We start from the raw sequence: 20,793 nt of genomic DNA on the forward strand, positions 1-20,793 counted from the left end.
TGTGTCTTCTTAAGGGGGAACTGATCTCAACAGTTCATCTGTTGATGTGGTATCGACTGACTACAATGATCAGTCGACCAGTAAGTATTTCAAGTTATGCAGTATATCAGTTATTTTAGTTATGAACTTTTACCTATGTTTAATCAACTTTCCAACAGATAAATAATTTTTATCCTTGCTGAAAATTTTAACTGAATTATCCTTACTGGAAAAAATCTCTTATGTTAACTTTAAAATATCTCGATTTGTTCCGCCTTTTAACCTGCCTCAGCTACAAAATCTTGCAAATTTCGTTGATTTGACAAGAATCATTGATTTGATTTTCTCTACTTTTGAGGTACACGTCTCCTGCAGAGACGGCGAACGTGAAGTTTTCTCTTAAAATTGGTTTAAGGCACCAAAATTGAAAAATCTTCATAATTCTAGCATTTTTTAAATACCTTATGCTTGGAAACTTTTCTTCATCACAACTTACAGTTTTCCACAGACTTTTCTATGAGAATATTTTTCTTCTACATAAAATTTTTGTTCCAACCATGGAGAGATCAATGACAAAGAAGTCATGGAGTGGAAAAATGATGCTCGCACACCTGGTCTATTCCGGACCATTCCACTGGATTGCAACACTTCTCCGAAGTCATGTTCCTCTCTTCTCTCACTTGTTTCCAGCGACGAAAGTGTCTTCCATTCTTATGTCAGGCGCTAAGAAGCTTCTAAGCTTCAGGAGGATACAAGTTGAAGTAACAATCTCCAATAGTTACTTCAACTGGTTATCAAGCTTATCTCACGTATCTTGTATACCTCCATGGCATGCAACAACAACGAGCCCTCACTCGTTATCTGCCGGCATCTTCTGCCACACATGGTCTTCTCAACATAGACCTAGTTCCAGCAAATCGACAGTGCTAGTCCTCACGACTGTCACTGATTCGATTTTCACCTCTCATACCCATCCCACCTTGTCGCTCTCCCTCTTCATCTCAAACCCTCTTCCCACCCTTTAAGGTCCGTATGCATAGCCGCTCTTCTTTGTCTTTTCACAAGAGCTATGCATACCCATCTATATCTCCCACCTTTTTCTCCACATCCACGCTCCTCTTCTCCTCTCCCTCACCCATTGGCATATTCATCTTCTGAGTCACCTCTGCTCAAACTCCTCTCGAATATTCTCACGGGCTTTTGAGAAACAGAGTTTGGTATCGTCCAATCATAGCTTCCATCATCAGTCATCGTTCTTTTTTTATGTTGCCAAAAAGGGAGAAAAGAAGGCAAAGAAAAACCATCTGAGACTGAAGCTGGTAAAGCAAAAGGATCACCAGAAGCTCAAAAGGAAGACGAACCGGAATGACCTCGAATCAATGGAAAACAAGTGTTGAAGAAGAAACAAACAAAGGAACAAGAAGAAGAAGATCATGATCAAGGTGAAAATCAAGCTGGCGTCCAACACTTTTCAGTGTTGTGTTTTCTCTGTATTTTATTTTCTTATGTTCTGCTCTGTACCTCAACTGATTTCTCATCAGTTATTTTGAAATGAAAATACAGCTCCTTTTGATCTCAACCTGAAGACAATATCTTTTTGTCCAAGCTCTGAGTATTTACTTTAGTTTTGCCCTCGCTCTGTTTCTCTCTCTTTTGTTTTTCCTCTGAGCGCAAGTTTATAGGTTGTCTTGTTAAGGCGGAATTATATTCACCATGTTTAGTAACTTGCCTTTTGCTTTCAGTCGTTGTTTATTTTAGAACTGCTGTATGGTTTTGGCATCATCAAAAAGGGAGAAATTATTGGGAACTTAATAAAATACCCTAGTCCTAGTTTTGATGATACCAAAATCCTTAAGTTTTCTTCGTAATAGACTATAACTTTTTGAACTCAAGTGTTGGCGTTCTTTTTCTAGTTTAGTTAGTGTTATGAAGACTGAAGACCGGGGGACTGAAGACTGAAGAGCTCGACTGAAGTTGCGTTTAAAGGCAGAAGTCAAATATTGATATTTGACTAGAACGAGTTTCTCAACTGAAGAATCAGTTATGACTGATTCATCTAATGCTGGCTACGTGGAATCAGCGGACTGATACTAAAGTCAAGTATCAGTTGACATTCTTCCTCGGACTGAACCTCCAACATTAAAAGGAAGCCACGCAATCAATGTACAGCCGCAATAAATGCAGAGATACAGAGGATCGTCCTTTCTCTGCAGAGCATTCTTTTTTGGTGATTACCATTTCAGAGGCACCTTACCTCCTGTACCTGAGTAGCCGTTTCTCACCAAACAAGGAACCTCAAATATTGAAGTCTCAGCAAAATTCGAATTACTCTCCAACGGATGAATTCTTGAAGACTATCTCCACCAACGAATCTATTCAAGACCTCTCCTATAAATAGAGCTTGAGGATCACTTCAATCCTCACCGATTCAAATACACAAGCTGAAACTCTCCCAAAATCGCAACTCAGTAAATCAAAGCCTTCCAAAGTTTGAATTGAAGAAGAGAATCACAAAGCCAAAATCAGTCCATTGTTGATTACATATATTCTCTTAGAACCTTAGGCAAATATTGTTTATCCAAAGTCTAAGTTACTGATTACAGAGAGCATGTTCTCTGTGATCTAGTTGGTAGTTTTCGAACCTCCTTTCAACTGAGCGAAAAGAGTGTTTGAAGTTGTGTGGAGTTCAGACCAGTGTTCTGATTCCAAAGAGTTCTTAGTGCCCAGTGCGCGCTAAGTATGTTTGAAAAATCCAACCTAGCGTGTTGGTGCTGAAACGTGTTGGATTTGACAAACACTCTGAGCATGTTAGGGATTAATCGTTGTATGGTGAATTAAGATATCCGAGAAATGATCCTATTGGGGCTATAATCCTTCAATACAGATAATCAAATATCATATATTGACCGCTATCACCCAAGATACAGAGTACTCAAGTTACTATATAACTCTCACCCATAATAAGTCAAAGTGATATACGAATCAACATATATATTTGAAATCTTATTAGTATTAAGATTCTATTAAATCACCGAGATCTTGATTCTTCACTTATGTCAGATAGAAGAATACATCTCACTGTGATCCTATCAATACGTTATAACGTACCAGTATAGACAAGTAGTCAAGACAAACTCCTTCCATCTATACTGCAGCTTAAACCAACAACTCGTCCTAAAGTCATTTCGGCTGTGATCATTTTTATATCTCTTAATGTTATTCCAATTATATGGTCTTCTGTGATCTACAACACACCATATAATCTACTTACATAGAGACAAAGAACATACATATGCAATCATGAACACAATCAGATAGGAGATTAAATAGTGAACATATGAATCATTGTATACAAGCATAAAACGTTCTTGCTTTCAGTATATAAATCCAACAATCTCCCACTTATACTAAAGCAAACTTTTAGTATACAATGTGTATAAATACTAGCTATTACAACACTATCACTTCTCCCACTTATACTGAAAGTTTCTCTAAGTGGGTGGCATCAACCGCAATCCCATCTCTCGAGCATGCTTCTCGTAGGCCTTCTGCGGTAAACTCTTTGTGAAAGGATCAGCTAAATTCTCCAAGGTATTGATCTTCTCAACCAGCACTTCTCATCTGTTTACATGCTAAAACGAGCAATCACAGTATCAATGTAGGACGCTTGAGATAAGCTCAACATCCTTTTCTGGCGATCACGAACAACCTTGATCCCCAGGATATACGCTGCATCTCTTAAGTCCTTCATTTGAAACTGTTCGGATAACCACTTCTTTATGTCCGATAATAGCGCCACATTGTTGCCAATGAGGAGGATATCATCTACATAAAGTGCAAGGAAAACCACGTCACCATTGGCATCTAAACGGTACACGCAACTTTCGTTCTCACAATGAGTAAATCCATAGGATTTAATGAGCTCATCAAAACGTTTGTTCCATGACCTCGAAGCTTGCTTAAGTCCATAAATAGACTTCTTCAGCTTCCATACAAGATGCTCTTCACCCTTCTTTAGAAACCCTTCGGGTTGCTGCATATAGATGTCCCTTCCTTCTTCAAGGAAACCGTTTAAGAAATCAGTTTTGACATACATTTGCCAAACCTCAAGGTTCATGTGGGCTGCTATGGCAAGGAGTATTCGGATGGACTTAAGCACGGAAACCGGCGAAAAGGTTTCATCATAATCTATACATTGTTCCTGGGTATAACCTTTCGCCACCAGTCTGGCTTTAAAAGCCGCGATTTCGCCATCTGAATCTCTTTTTCTCTTGTATACCCATGTTGAGAACCTTGTGGAATATCCTAACCCTTGTTTTGATGATACCAAAATTCATAGGTCTTAACTGTAATAGACTAGAATCATTTTTGAACTCAAGTGTTAGAGTTCATTTCTAGTTTAGCTTGCGGTGTCGAAGACTGAAGACTGAAGACTGAAGAACGAAGGACTGAAGACTGCAGATACCAACTGAAGTATCAGTTGAAGAATCAGTTGAAGACTGATTACTTAATGCACGCAATGGACTAATACTAAAGTTGAAGACCCTCAGGACCTAACAATTGGTATCAGAGCAGGTTGTTCGCAAGAACTATCTGTATCTGATTAGGTTCAAATTGAACTAGATCCTTTTTCTCAAAGGTCTCGAAAAAGTTCTTTTTTTTTGTGCTTGCTATCTGTTCTATCTATTGTTATCTGTTCTCTCTTTTTTGATGGACACTAACCACAGCAGATTATCTTCTCTACCTATGTTTAGTATTGAAAAATATGACATATGGAAGTTTCGGCTTGAAAGCTTCCTCACCGCCCAACATTTCCGAATGTGGGAAGTCATCACCAGCGGTCCAATCACCATCACCGAAACCGTAAAAAAGGTTCCTGTTAATCCACAACAAGATCCTTATGATGAGGTCCAACCCAAGCAAAAAGCAGACTTCACCACAGAAGAAAGGAAGCAAGATGAGCTAGACAACCTCGCCAAAAGCATCATCTCCGGCACTGTTCCCGATAAGCATGTCATGAAGATCATCAAGTGCGGAACTACAAAGGAGATGTGGGACATTCTGGAAAGAATGTGCGTAGGTTTCGACTCCTTCCTTATGCTCAAGAATGAATCTGTCGAGGAAATGGAACTTAGATTCAATCAAATCTTGAATGAAGTTCAATCCATTTCCAAAGACAAATACACTCAACGAGAAATCAACCTGAAGATTCTTCGAGCACTGCCACGAGGAGATTGGCAGATCTACTCAGTCGCTCATCAGCATAAGCCTGGATTCAGTCAACTCCCGACAAACAAGCTTTTCTCTGATCTCATGGCAAATGAGTTCGACATTCTGAGAAATCTTGGAAATAAGAAGGCTGGAGGATCAGACGAAGATGGTCCATCAACCTCAAGAGGAGTTTCACTGAAAGCCTCAACAAGAGAAGGCAAGAAGCAGATCAAGGAACCAACGGAACTCAACCCTGAGGACTTCTTCAGTCAATATGCTTTGTTGACTGAAAGATTCAACAAGATGGAGTCCAAGTTCCGAAAGTACAGAAGGTTCCACAAGCAGCACTACAAAGGAAAGGAAAGAGAAAGCAACTCCAGACATTCCACAGATCGAAGTGGAGAAAGGAAATCAGCCGCTTACGACATCAAAGACATGGAATGCTTTGGATGTAGAAAGAAAGGGCACTTTCAAAATGAATGCCCTGATCTGACTCAAGCTGAGCGCAGAGAGCTGAAAGCTAAGAAAGATCGCAGCTTTTCGAAGAAGAAAGCGATGGTTGCTGACAATGCTGATTCTTCCAAAGACACATCAGAATCATCCGACTTCGACAGCTCCAGCTCAGACGATGAGAGCCGAGCCCTGATGGCCAATGAATCAGAAAGCGTGGCTGACAACAGCTACGACAATGGAATGAATGGCTCAGAGGTAATCTCTCACTCAAAAACTCCTTATACTGATAACTTCCTGATGTTTTCAGGAGACCACTCAGAATCTAGAGATAGCTCATCCGATGAAATTGATGAGTTTGATCAGCTCATGATTGATCACTGTCAGTTGAGGAAAATGTTCGAAGATCTCCTCATGCAGAATCAGAAATTGGACAAGGAGATCAATGATGAACGAGCTAAGAATCAGACAATCATGGAGTACAACCGACTGGAAGAAAAGCATCTCATGAGATCAAGAGGCTCAATCACAAGCTGGAAGAAACAGTCAAGAACTGCATGATGCAGTCTCCCATGATGAGCAACTTTCCATCGAAAGGCCTTGTTAAAAGCATTGGAGGAAAGGTTGCAGCTGATAAAGGAAAGAAGATCATGATCATTTCAAAGGACGATCCTTCTGAAATCACAACATCAGAAGAATCAAGAGATCATGATATGGATGAAGTTCGCAAACGCAAACTGATGACATGATCAAATGTTCCACCTCCACGGAGCTATAGACGAGCAAAGGAGGCCCCCAACCAGATCATCTTACTGAGAAGACTGGAAAGCAGATTTCAGTCAAAGATCGGGGAAGGAACATCAGGAATCAAGAAGAATCTTCCTCACCAGTCCAGGGGGAAGAAAGGCTACTTCAATCAGAGACTGACATCAGTTCAGTTTCAGAAGGAACAACATCCATGGAGACCAAACAATGTTGAGTCCAGTCGAGCTAAGCGACATCCACAACGACAAGCAACTGGACATCAAATGACTCATGTCACATGACATCAGTCAAGTCTCCATAAGTCTGCAAAGACTCGAGTATCTCAAGGAAGATACTTCGCCGAGCAAAGAAGACCTCAACCACTCATCAGACAGAACTCCTACAAGAGTGAGGCCTTCAAAGGAAATTCTCAACAGAAGAATGCTCGTATGCCAACTAAAGCGCCAACAACGTCAATCAGACAATCAACAAAGCGCAAGAGATCAGCCAGACCAACTCTGAAGCAGATATGGGTTCCAAAGGGAACTCGAGCTAACATCGAAGGACCCAAAGCTTGATTGGGTGCCTGAAGCAACTCTTCCTTGCAGGTCAATGTCAGGAAACACAAAAAGAAAGAAGAGGTTAAAGTTTCAATCAGAACGTGGTATCTGGATAGTGGCTGCTCGAAGCACATGACGGGCTACAAAGAATATATATCTCAGTATGTTGAGAAAGATGGATCCAAAGTTGCATTCAGAGACAACTCAATCGGAGAAACAAAAGGCTACGGTGTGCTCAACATGGGTAACACCAGTATCAGTAATGTTAGCTTTGTTTCTGGTCTTAAACATAATCTGTTGTCTGTGAGTCAATTTTGTGACAGTGGTTTCACAGTGAAGATCAAGAAGGATGAATTCACTGTTAGAAACAATCAAAAGAAGGTGGTTCTGAAAGGATTCAGACAAGGGAGTCTCTACGTCGTTTCATGGGAAGACAGCCCACCAGAAACATGCCTCATCAGCAAAAGCAGCTCGGAGCTCAACTGGCTGTGGCACAAGAGACTCAACCATCTCAACTTCAAGACGATCAACTGTCACGGCCCGCTACCCTTAATGACGATTTAGCCGGTTTATGACTTGGGATAAGAATTAATGAGTGGGAACAGATATGGACAAATACTTAACATTAAAGTATATGGAAATGTCACTCATAGATAAAATGCTAGGATCATATATGATTATTTGGATACTTATAAAACATACACATAAAGGAGAACTAATTAAGGTGGGTTACCCAATAACACGTGTCACAACTTTATAACATAGAGTTATCCTAATCAAAGTGTTTTGCAGCGGAAAACGTGTGAGATATACATATGAAGATGTATACTCAAGGTTACATTTCTTGAAATGTCAAAGGAACACCCGCTCAACACCATTCCATTCCATCAGCTGCTCAACCTGCACATTTAGAAATACATGCAGGGCTGAGTATAAAAATACTCAGTGGACAAATGCCCAAAATACATTCATGCATACATATATAAATTGAACTGCCATAATAGTAACACACAGGGGTTTTTCTTAAATGACCTGCGCTTACTAAAACATTTCTTTCATTTTCATAAGATTGGCCGGCCGACCCATTTTCCTTCATATGATCCATATCTGTTCCTTTCTGTCACGCGCCGGGAAGGAGGCCTCCTTACCACGGACGCCAAGACCGGTCGCAAGCGACTCGCAGTCTCCATGAGTGTACACGTTAACCCTAGCTAGCGACCTTTGTCTAGCATAGGATCCCAATTGGATTTCCTTTAAAGTTGGCGAACCAACACAGATAGGATACATACGTAAAACATAAACATTTTTGGCAGTCAATCATTTCATAAACATTTCATTTCATTTCATAAACATTTCATTTTCATTTCATAAGAGTCATTTATCATTTGGGCATAATAATAAACTGAAATTAACAGTTAAAATCATCTCATGCATATATTCGTATAGGAGGCCTACGACACGCAGGGGATCTCTATATACGTATAGTAAAAGTAATGCCCACCTGGATAGGCAAAGCCTGAAGATCATACACATATAAACCTGTCTTGGAAAAGTAGCGCTAATCCTCCTGGTCATCACAAAGCCTACAAGAAATTCTATTCTTAATAGGTCTCGTGAAGCTAACTTAATATCTTGGGGAAAAATGCTTAACATTCTATGATTCATCACGCCGGGTTTCAAAATTTAATGAATAAATAATTGAAAACATTTCTCTTGAGTTAAGAACACCAACAATATTCTTACTCGTCTTTCTTTAATAATGGAATTATAATTAACCAATTAAATCATGATGCAATGCATGACTCATTTCATACTTAAACATATAATAAGTATTTACTTAAAATATGCACATAATAATAAGTTAAATATTATTATGCAAATTAAAATAATTAATCAAACTTAATAAGTCTAATTAATAAATATTGGGTAGCCCATTTAAAATAATAATGCAGTCCATCAAATGAAAAATCTGCACAATCCAAGTAATAAGGCCCAACTGTTTTAATTAAATAAACTGAGCCCAAGTTACAAAATAAAAATCAGCCCAACCAGTTAAAAAAAAAATTCGGCCCAACAGCCCAACACTCAAACCCTATACCCCTTCTTTCTCCATTTTCTCGTCTCTCTGCCTCACAACGCACACACACATACCAGCTGCGCAGCAGCACCCCTCTTCCTCCTTCTCTCTTCCGGCGGACGACGGCAGCCACCTCCGGACACGCCGTCGCCCCTTAACTCTCCTCTCCCTCAACTGCTCCTCTCTCCCTCGACTGCTCCATCGTGCCCGGCGACGAGCGCCGCCCGGAACACTTCTCCCTCGACTCCTGTCACTCCCGCCACCTCCCTCTCAAAATCGACGGCCGCAGCAGCCGACAAGGCCTACCGCCGCCGCCTGACGTCCCTCGAAACAGACCAGCGAACAGCAGCAGTTAGTTGCAGCCATCCCCTCATCTCCCCTCATTTCTCCTCTCCCCTTCTCCGGACAGAACGACGGTGGAGCCGCCGCCGCTGAACCCTAGGCTCCCAAATCCGGTCTCCTCTCGCTCCAATTCTCGGCGACCATAGCAATAGCCATGGCTGCCGCTGATGACAAACGCTACAAGCCACCAGAAACCAAAGGTTCCCAATTCCGACCTTCCCTTTCTAAAATCCGACGACGACGGTCAGCAGCTTCACGCCACCACCGCCGTGCCCTAGCTACTGCCTCCATCTTCCCTTTGTTCGGTCCGACAACAGCTAATAGCCACCGCCGTTGCCGCCCTGACTCTCGACTCTCACATCCCTTCCTCGACAGACACTCTCCAAGCAGAGATACCCCACGAGTTCTATTCTTGTTTTAGTTATCAGTATTTTCATTTCATGCACATATCTTATGTTCTTATGGAGCAGTGATTGGTACACAAATAAACAAAACATAGGCAACAAAACTATCAGTTCTTATATCTCATTATCTGTATTCTCATTGTATGAAACATTTACATCTCGTTGTCTTTATTGTTATGTAAACTCAGTTATAGATGGACATATGAACAAACATAAAGCTGTATATGTGTGTGTTTACTGCTATGAATTGAAGAAAAACCTTGATAGGAAAGGCTGAGCTTTTTCTTGATGTTATGCCTGAGTGTTCTACTAGTTTGAGGAAGGGCTTTGAGTTGAGCCGTTGAAATCTGAAATGGTTCGATTGCTTGATTTGTGAGGAGAATGAATTGCTTTCTGTCTCAACTTGGCACAGCAAATAATTTGTATGAATTGAGTAAAGGAGAGCTTGGATATGGTATACTTATGGATGCAGAGGAGTTATGGAGCACTTGATTGCCTATGTTCATAGGTGTATGGCTTAAAGTTTAATTGGGGTTGCTTTAAAGTGGTGGTAGTAGGTGACAGCTTATTTTGAGGGAGGTAGGTGGTGTATGTTAGGTGAGGGAGTAGGTGGGAGTAGTTGGTGGTTGTAGGAGAGTATGGTCAAAAGTGGCTGGTGAAAAGACATTGAGTGTGAGTGAGTTGAATCATTGATTGGACAATTAAAATTTGTCAGGGTTGAATTATCGGGACTGTAAAAATCTTTCAAGGTTCGGTAAATAAATGGCTCATGTAAATAAAACTATATGAAATGCATATGAATTTAAATAACTCAATGAAATTAAATAACTCAAATTTTCAAAACTTTTGAAAATCATTTTTGTTGGAATTAAAATAAATTGTTTTTTATTTATTTGGCGTGAATCAATCTAATTCTAAGTTCAAAATAATTCTAAATTTAGCTAAGAAATAACGGGGTGTGACATCCCTCCCTCCTTATAAAAATTTCGTCCTCGAAATTGCATACTTGGGAAATCTAGTTTGGAGTACTAGACATTCACTATCAGTGCACCTACATAGCTTGATGCTTATCACATTTTCTAATCGTGAGAATGCTACGTCTCATGTCTCGAGAACTGTTGAGAAACGAACTCATTCTAATCATACTATGCTTGTCGTGATCAAAGAAGATCTTATTGGGACAACTATATAGTACGAGTTTATACTTTGGGATGACTAAATTGACAATCACCGAGATCATAGTCATGTGGGCTGGCCAGACCCAGCACAACGAATCACTCAGTCAAATGGGAGCTTCGCCCCCAATCATGTCAACTTCTTATCTCTTATAAAGCTCTAAGTCAACTTCTAACTTAAAGCACTTACTTCTAAGTACTTCAATCATAAATCTTTGGTATTATATAGGTCCATTCTATGTCGTTCTAGCGGTGCTATCACGACTAACATTCGTAAGGCATTATTGGGTGGTTCTCAAACGATTTGTAAAAGAACTCATCATTCTAATCATATAGGTAGTGAACCTAAAATGATAACATAAAGCTTTCTCATCATTCATTCATACATATATTTGCTTTCTTTGAAATTTTGAGTCATATGGACATTAAATGTCCCTTTCATGAAAAACTTTGCTTATGCCGGAAAGATTCAAGGAATCTAACTCGACCATACATACATACATACATTGATTCGTTAAGGGCTCGGGTTGTCCCAAACACGAAATACATTCATTGAGTCGTTATGGGTTCGGGTAGTCCCAAACACGACAAAAAAAATCATTCACATAGCATCATAAACGTAAGGCGTACATTTTCTTTTTCTTGGAAACATTCATAACATCTAAAATACATATATGTATATTTTTGAAACTATTATCGTACCTTTGTTGCGGCAGTGTGATGGCGAGCTGAGGGCTACTGACATTCTTAGAAGTCTAGAGATACTATTCTAGACTCGACATCAAAAGCTTATGGTTATCAAAGTCATGAAAGAAAACTTATGCTCTGTCTCATATTCTATCTCCTTACTCAACTCTATATAAACTCTCCACCCATCTCAAATCCTTAAGTTCAAGGATAGGTTTCAAGAAAATCATGGTTCTAAGTCTCGATTTATCTCTCATATAAGGCTCGTCTAATGTCATTCAAACACATAGACAACACAATCACATAATGCACATAAGAATCACAATCAAACATCATTAAAACATGCTCTGTTTTTACACTGATTCAACTTCAAAATTTAATCTGTTCTGACTCCGACATCTCCTGGACTCGAGACTCATACTGGAAGAAAGATCTTCAAGTCTAGTTTCATATAAAAAAAAAAAACGTAGAGTCGAAAACTCCAAGTGGTTTGATAGATATGATGTTTTTACCACGATCTACCATATTCGGCAGTTTTGAGCAATCGAAAACTTGGATTTTTGAAAAATAGTAAACGCTGTCAAACTGGGCTCAAATTTGGTGGATATCTAGATAACACAATAAGGTTAATACCATAAAAATTTGGAAAGCTAGATCACACAGGAAGCTACTGAAATGAATGACTCGTTCCCATGTTCTCTAAAATTCTCGGTAGTAATGTGCAGTTTAGGTTTTGCATTTGAAAGAAATATCAAACGAAGTCGGAAAGGCTTGAAATTTTACCAGGGTACTCAAGATTCATGTCGGGACTTGCTATAAAATTTTCAAAGCCATTAAACATCGACAAACCGTCGATCACACTAGGTCAATAGGCCTACGAAATTTCACCAAAATCTCATCTCGAACTCTTTAAATGTTCAAGATTATATACTTAACTGATTTCACACAATTAACACATAGATTTATTAATAACCCTAGTTTTTATTAAACTAAATCTTTTGAAAATATCACTAATCATGTATAACCTATTGATCAAATCATAGATCTAACATCCTAGGTTACCAATTAGCACAAATCAACACCATAAAACAAGATCACATATAAATACACATATATGTCATCTTCTTCCTCAAACTAACACTTTTCATTTTTTTACTTCTCAACCTCTAGCTTCAATCTCATCCATCATTAATTATCTAGATCATCTCATAAACTCAAATCCATCATCAATCATCATATAACTCAAGCCAATTTAAGAAAATAAACAACAAAATTTCGTAGGGTCTCAAGCCCCAAATTTTCGAAAGTTAAGAAAAACAAGGAGGTGAAGTTTTCATGCTTCAATCATCCATCTACACACATATATCTCAATATAGAGTCTAGATCCATAAGATTAGAACACTTACTCAAGTAAATCAAAGAGAAAAATAAAATCTTCTTTCCAACCTTCAAGCTTGTATCTCCACTAATCTTCTAGGTTTTACCAAGGAAATAGAGGTGTTTAGATCAATATCTTTGGAAGACTTGGGTGTAGAGATGATCTAAAAAAAAGCTTGGTGTTCTTCGATCATGGAGGATTAATGGAGGAAAGGAAGATTAGAGAGAGAAAAGGGTGAGGCCGTGAGTTAGGGAAGAAGTGAGAATAAAGAGAAAGTGTTTTGTTTAAAATCCTCCACTTGCTTCCAAACTTAGCCAACAAGTAAATGCTCAAGCTTACCCACTAAGCCTCTTGATTAAAACACACATGTCTAATTGATTATAATAATCAAGTGAGAGTGTAGTATTGTGTGGTGGAAAATAAACCATGTGCTAAGCCACAAGAATTAAATCATGGAAAACTAGTCACAATTAATGAAATGTCATAGCATAATTATTCATGTGACCAAATTAAAATAAATATAGCACTAATATTAGTGCACTCACTCAATTATAATATTCCTCATCATAGGAAAAATAATTTGAAAATATTTTGTTTGGAAAAAAAAATTCCATAATCCGGCATTCTTTGATTTCTCGGTAAAAATAAACTGCACTTGCTTTGGAAACTTAATTAAAATTTCAAGTGCTATAATCCTCAAATAAAAATCATAATTACTTGCTTATATAAATACACTTAACTCACCAATTAAAACTTATGCACCGCATTTATAAAAATTTCTTTAACTAAGCACATTAAAACACATATATAACGATTAAATCACATCAGATAAATCAAACCAGTTTTATTATTAATGGATGCCGAACCCTAATTATTTAATAATTAAGCCCTTAATCAGGGATTAAAAGTCGGGGTATGACATACTATTGATGAAGAGTCGGTAAGTTCGTGAAGAAAATGTCATAAGACAAAGTCTAATTCTACGTGCCTAGGGTATATTTTAGTGTTTTAGGGTTCTAGCATCCATAAGTCGTTTTGATTAAAACAATCAAAAACCCACATAACATCGACTAACCACATAATATCACGTAACCACATAACAAACGAAATAAAAGAATTCAACATCCTTAAACTTAATATGACTTAGAAAGCTAAGAGCATAATATAAAACATTCTCAACCCAATCCTTGAAAAATAAATCACATAAACAATTAATCTCAAATATTAGCATTCTTGAAAAATAAAACTAAACTCGAGGTTTCTTTGTTGAAAAATTCTCAAAATTTCAATTTGAGCTCACATAGTACACAAGAAACAAATACATGATCATACGTTCTTAAGAAAAAAATCAACAATCGGCTTCCCCTTTTTATCATCATTTTCGGTCCTCTCATAAAATCTTAGGGGATGATTCGTTTCATCTCATATCGCATATATGAGCTCAATTATTCATCACATAGTCATATATGTTCACATCCAACACCTAACTCATCTCATATGAGAGACCTCATACAAACGCTCAAACTAAACTCGGGAAAAAAATACATTTCATTCAAAATTCTCAATTTAATCATGCCATAGTCCTTTATAAAATCCAATTAGCATATAGGCATCATTAATCCAAACATTGATCTCATAATTCAAAAATACCCAAATCCTAGTAAACTAAACTCAAGCAATTTCACATATAATCAACAATTAGCGAAATTAACCTTTAACTATCATTACTATCATGCTCAATATCAATTATCCTTAGCCAATTCAAATAATTAGCACATAAATCAAAAGGCCCTATTTTATATCTAACTAAACCTTTTGAAAATTTACAAACATGCATAAATCATTAATCCAACTTTAGATTAATCAAATTGAGTCATTTAATAGCACATATAAGACATCAATTCATCAAATCTCATCATCAATCAAAACTTCCCAAATTTTAGCAAACTAAACTCTTTGAAAATTCAAAATCCTTTCTAATCCTTTTAAAATCCATACTCATAAAGCCTTAACTCATACTCTATCTCATATTTTAATAAAGACAGTTTATCCAATCATACTTGACATGACTTAGAAGGTTTTAAATTGAAAGAACTTCTAAGCATGTTAAAACATTTTTCATTTGTGCGCACATGTCACACTCCCTTTCCGTTACTCGCTGTGATCCCGAACCTTTTAGCCACCGAGGAATCCATTACTCCCGCTTGCTTGGACTGAGGGCGTAACCCAGCCAAGTTCCCATTTGGGACCCAATGCTCCGGAACACATTCCGTCGAGCACCCTTATAACGCCTTATACATGATTAGTGCCCGAATGGAGATCAACCCACCGAGTCAGCTAATAGGTGTACACAATTCTCAAATAACATGTTAGGTCAAGAGAGAACCTCGATCGATTAACTTATGCGAGCCTTAAACAGAGCAGAGTGCACATAAACATTTTATTAACAGCCCGCTACCTCATTCCTAAGGCTCATCTACGGGGTATTCTATTTTCCAAAGACCAAAATGGTCAGTAACCCATTTCTTGTTACCTATCACATGCACAACACTTTCCTATGAATCTATCTTAAAACTATCATAGACCAATTAACTTAAGTCCTCGTACTCGAACACTATATTACGATCTTAGCTTGAACTCTGAATTTCTATCATAATGAGTGATCGATATCATTTATAGGACAAAGACTAATCTCAACTAATCACAATGAGACACAATTATACGAAGCCATAGTTTGGGTATTATACTACGTCGGTAGACTAACACTTCTTGGTCTTATCAAACAAGGGGATCTATTATGACAACTTACGTGTTGCAAGGCTCAAACTCAACACAACATCAAAGCAAAGTGTTGTAGAAATTGTTCAAGAGAATCAAAAGAATGACCAGAGGGTATGAAATGATTAACTACTAGGTCGAACAAAATGACCTCGAGTATGAACCCATCTGACTTTTCAACCGAAAGTTGAAACACATGGGTTTTCAACCCAAAAGACGTCTACTGAGATTTGGATCATGTGGACTGGCCAGGTCCAACATCATCACCTCCCAGTCACACGGGAAACATCGTCCCGAACTTGGAGAGCCATGAACATACTATACATAACAAAACATAAGCTCATTATGACAACTAAACTTATCTTAAGGTTCCCTATCCTATTGATCTCAAACCCCAAACCTCTCTTAAGACATATACACACAGACATACGTACACAGGCAAAACATACTATTCTTAAAATCTATCCTATAGCAAAAGTCGATTTGATATTCCATCGCACTTCCGTCGCACTTGAACATTTGAACGTAGAGACTATGGTTCAACCTTTGATGCAACGTTTACCTAAAATTCGTCGCGTATCGTCATTCTGTGTTTTTCCTTTACCTCGTACATATCTTTTCATTCCTCTTTGTAGTTCAAAAGAATCATTGTTTTCTTGAGGGAACTGAAATATTCTAAGTTCTCTTTCATTCTTCTACATCATCACCTTAAGAATCTAGATTGTAGAGATATCCTACTAATCTAGTAGTCTATGTTCTTTTGAAATTGTGATCATGCAACTTATAGCAATCTATGTTCTCCGGGAAAACATATGTCAATTTTTCTATCATTCGTCTGATCATAACATCATAGACAACGAAAATATACCATGAAAGGCAAAACATTCAACATTTCATCATAACATGCTCTTCACATAAACATATTCATGAATCATTTTAGAACATTAACATCTTTAAAACGTTGAAACTGCAGTTACCTTCTTTCCTTGATTGAGCACGATGTAATGGAGTGTTGAGCGGTACCATATGAACCCATGTAAGTCTAAAGAATCAAACTAGACTCGACTCTTTAGAATAAGGTTTCTAGGGCCAGAGCGAACGAACCGCTCTGATACCACTCTGTCACGGCCCGCTACCCTTAATGACGATTTAGCCGGATTATGACTTGGGATAAGAATTAATGAGTGGGAACAGATATGGACAAATACTTAACTTTAAAGTATATGGAAATGTCACTCATAGATAAAATGCTAGGATCATATATGATTATTTGGATACTTATAAAACATACACATAAAGGAGAACTAATTAAGGTGGGTTACCCAATAACACGTGTCACAACTTTATAACATAGAGTTATCCTAATCAAAGTGTTTTGCAGCGGAAAACGTGTGAGATATACATATGAAGATGTATACTCAAGGTTACATTTCTTGAAATGTCAAAGGAACACCCGCTCAACACCATTCCATTCCATCAGCTGCTCAACCTGCACATTTAGAAATACATGCAGGGCTGAGTATAAAAATACTCAGTGGACAAATGCCCAAAATACATTCATGCATACATATATAAATTGAACTGCCATAATAGTAACACACAGGGGTTTTTCTTAAATGACCTGCGCTTACTAAAACATTTCTTTCATTTTCATAAGATTGGCCGGCCGACCCATTTTCCTTCATATGATCCATATCTGTTCCTTTCTGTCACGCGCCGGGAAGGAGGCCTCCTTACCACGGACGCCAAGACCGGTCGCAAGCGACTTGCGGTCTCCATGAGTGTACACGTTAACCCTAGCTAGCGACCTTTGTCTAGCATAGGATCCCAATTGGATTTCCTTTAAAGTTGGCGAACCAACACAGATAGGATACATACGTAAAACATAAACATTTTTGGCAGTCAATCATTTCATAAACATTTCATTTCATTTCATAAACATTTCATTTTCATTTCATAAGAGTCATTTATCATTTGGGCATAATAATAAACTGAAATTAACAGTTAAAATCATCTCATGCATATATTCGTATAGGAGGCCTACGACACGCAGGGGATCTCTATATACGTATAGTAAAAGTAATGCCCACCTGGATAGGCAAAGCCTGAAGATCATACACATATAAACCTGTCTTGGAAAAGTAGCGCTAATCCTCCTGGTCATCACAAAGCCTACAAGAAATTCTATTCTTAATAGGTCTCGTGAAGCTAACTTAATATCTTGGGGAAAAATGCTTAACATTCTATGATTCATCACGCCGGGTTTCAAAATTTAATGAATAAATAATTGAAAACATTTCTCTTGAGTTAAGAACACCAACAATATTCTTACTCGTCTTTCTTTAATAATGGAATTATAATTAACCAATTAAATCATGATGCAATGCATGACTCATTTCATACTTAAACATATAATAAGTATTTACTTAAAATATGCACATAATAATAAGTTAAATATTATTATGCAAATTAAAATAATTAATCAAACTTAATAAGTCTAATTAATAAATATTGGGTAGCCCATTTAAAATAATAATGCAGTCCATCAAATGAAAAATCTGCACAATCCAAGTAATAAGGCCCAGCTGTTTTAATTAAATAAACTGAGCCCAAGTTACAAAATAAAAATCAGCCCAACCAGTTAAAAAAAAAATTCGGCCCAACAGCCCAACACTCAAACCCTATACCCCTTCTTTATCCCTTTTCTCGTCTCTCTGCCTCACAACGCACACACACATACCAGCTGCGCAGCAGCACCCCTCTTCCTCCTTCTCTCTTCCGGCGGATGACGGCAGCCACCGCCGGACACGCCGTCGCCCCTTAACTCTCCTCTCCCTCAACTGCTCCTCTCTCCCTCGACTGCTCCATCGTGCCCGGCGACGAGCGCCGCCCGGAACACTTCTCCCTCGACTCCTGTCACTCCCGCCGCCTCCCTCTCAAAATCGACGGCCGCAGCAGTCGACAAGGCCTACCGCCGCCGCCTGACGTCCCTCGAAACAGACCAGCGAACAGCAGCAGTTAGTTGCAGCCATCCCCTCATCTCCCCTCATTTCACCTCTCCCCTTCTCCGGACAGAACGACGGTGGAGCCGCCGCCGCCGAACCCTAGGCTCCCAAATTCGGTCTCCTCTCGCTCCAATTCTCGGCGACCATAGCAATAGCCATGGCTGCCGCTGATGACAAACGCTACAAGCCACCTGGAACCAAAGGTTCCCAATTCCGACCTTCCCTTTCTAAAATCCGACGACGACGGTCAGCAGCTTCACGCCACCACCGCTGTGCCCTAGCTACTGCCTCCATCTTCCATTTTTTCGGTCCGACAACAGCTAATAGCCACCGCCGTTGCCGCCCTGACTCCCGACTCTCACATCCCTTCCTCGACAGACACTCTCCAAGCAGAGATACCCCACGAGTTCTATTCTTGTTTTAGTTATCAGTATTTTCATTTCATGCACATATCTTATGTTCTTATGGAGCAGTGATTGGTACACAAATAAACAAAACATAGGCAACAAAACTATCAATTCTTATATCTCATTATCTGTATTCTCATTGTATGAAACATTTACATCTCGTTGTCTTTATTGTTATGTAAACTCAGTTATAGATGGACATATGAACAAACATAAAGCTGTATATGTGTGTGTTTACTGCTATGAATTGAAGAAAAACCTTGATAGGAAAGGCTGAGCTTTTTCTTGATGTTATGCCTGAGTGTTCTACTAGTTTGAGGAAGGGCTTTGAGTTGAGCCGTTGAAATCTGAAATGGTTCGATTGCTTGATTTGTGAGGAGAATGAATTGCTTTCTGTCTCAACTTGGCACAGCAAATAATTTGTATGAATTGAGTAAAGGAGAGCTTGGATATGGTATACTTATGGATGCAGAGGAGTTATGGAGCACTTGATTGCCTATGTTCATAGGTGTATGGCTTAAAGTTTAATTGGGGTTGCTTTAAAGTGGTGGTAGTAGGTGACAGCTTATTTTGAGGGAGGTAGGTGGTGTATGTTAGGTGAGGGAGTAGGTGGGAGTAGTTGATGGTTGTAGGAGAGTATGGTCAAAAGTGGCTGGTGAAAAGACATTGAGTATGAGTGAGTTGAATCATTGATTGGACAATTAAAATTTGTCAGGGTTGAATTATCGGGACTGTAAAAATCTTTCAAGGTTCGGTAAATAAATGGCTCATGTAAATAAAACTATATGAAATGCATATGAATTTAAATAACTCAATGAAATTAAATAACTCAAATTTTCAAAACTTTTGAAAATCATTTTTGTTGGAATTAAAATAAATTGTTTTTTATTTATTTGGCGTGAATCAATCTAATTCTAAGTTCAAAATAATTCTAAATTTAGCTAAGAAATAACGGGGTGTGACATCAACAAACTTGCTAAACATCAACTGGTAGAAGGTCTCCCTTCTATTGTGTTCCAGAAGAAGCAAGAATGTGAAGCATGCCAAAGATGAAAACAGACACGAATGTCATTCAAGTCAAAGTCAGGACACTCCTCTGAAAGAATTCTGCATCTACTTCACATGGATCTGTTTGGCCCTATCACTCCAAGAAGCTACAACGGTAGGAAGTACACCTTAGTAGTTGTGGATGACTATTCACGATATACTTGGGTCATCTTTCTCTTCAAGAAGAAAGAGACGCTGGAGGAACTGCCAAAGCTGCTGAGAAGACTGAGCGTTGAAAAGGAAGTCAACATCATCAACATCAGATCAGATCGTGGGACTGAGTTCCTCAATACTGTCATTCGTGAGTATTGTGATGAACAAGGAATCAGTCATCAAACTTCTGCAGCAAGAACTCCACAGCAGAACGGGGTTGCAGAAAGAAGAAACCAGTCTTTGAAGGAAGCAGCAAGGACTATGCTAGCCGAATCAAAACTCCCCTTGAAGTTTTGGGCCGAAGCAGTCAACAACGCATGCTACACGTAGAATCGCTCCTTCCTCACTTAGAGACATGGAAAAACTCCATACGAGCTATGGAAGAACAGAAAATCT

At 38.6% G+C, this 20,793-nt stretch overlaps 2 long non-coding RNA genes across 2 annotated transcripts; both read right to left on the minus strand.

Moving 5' to 3' along the window:
- Nucleotides 1-7,594: 7,594 nt before the first annotated feature.
- On the minus strand, nucleotides 7,595-13,597 carry LOC130996732 (uncharacterized). The gene is made up of 3 exons (XR_009092768.1): nucleotides 13,036-13,597; nucleotides 8,446-8,527; nucleotides 7,595-7,844 (listed from the first exon to the last, which is right to left on the minus strand). It is a non-coding gene; the product is annotated as an uncharacterized LOC130996732 (long non-coding RNA).
- Nucleotides 13,598-17,021: 3,424 nt separating this feature from the next.
- LOC130996733 (uncharacterized) lies at nucleotides 17,022-19,061 on the minus strand. Its single transcript, XR_009092769.1, has 2 exons — nucleotides 17,876-19,061; nucleotides 17,022-17,274 (listed from the first exon to the last, which is right to left on the minus strand). It is a non-coding gene; the product is annotated as an uncharacterized LOC130996733 (long non-coding RNA).
- Between the last annotated feature and the right edge of the window lie 1,732 nt (nucleotides 19,062-20,793).

The sequence above is a fragment of the Salvia miltiorrhiza genome, chromosome 8 (assembly GCF_028751815.1).
Source record: "Salvia miltiorrhiza cultivar Shanhuang (shh) chromosome 8, IMPLAD_Smil_shh, whole genome shotgun sequence".
NCBI lineage: Eukaryota > Viridiplantae > Streptophyta > Magnoliopsida > Lamiales > Lamiaceae > Salvia > Salvia miltiorrhiza.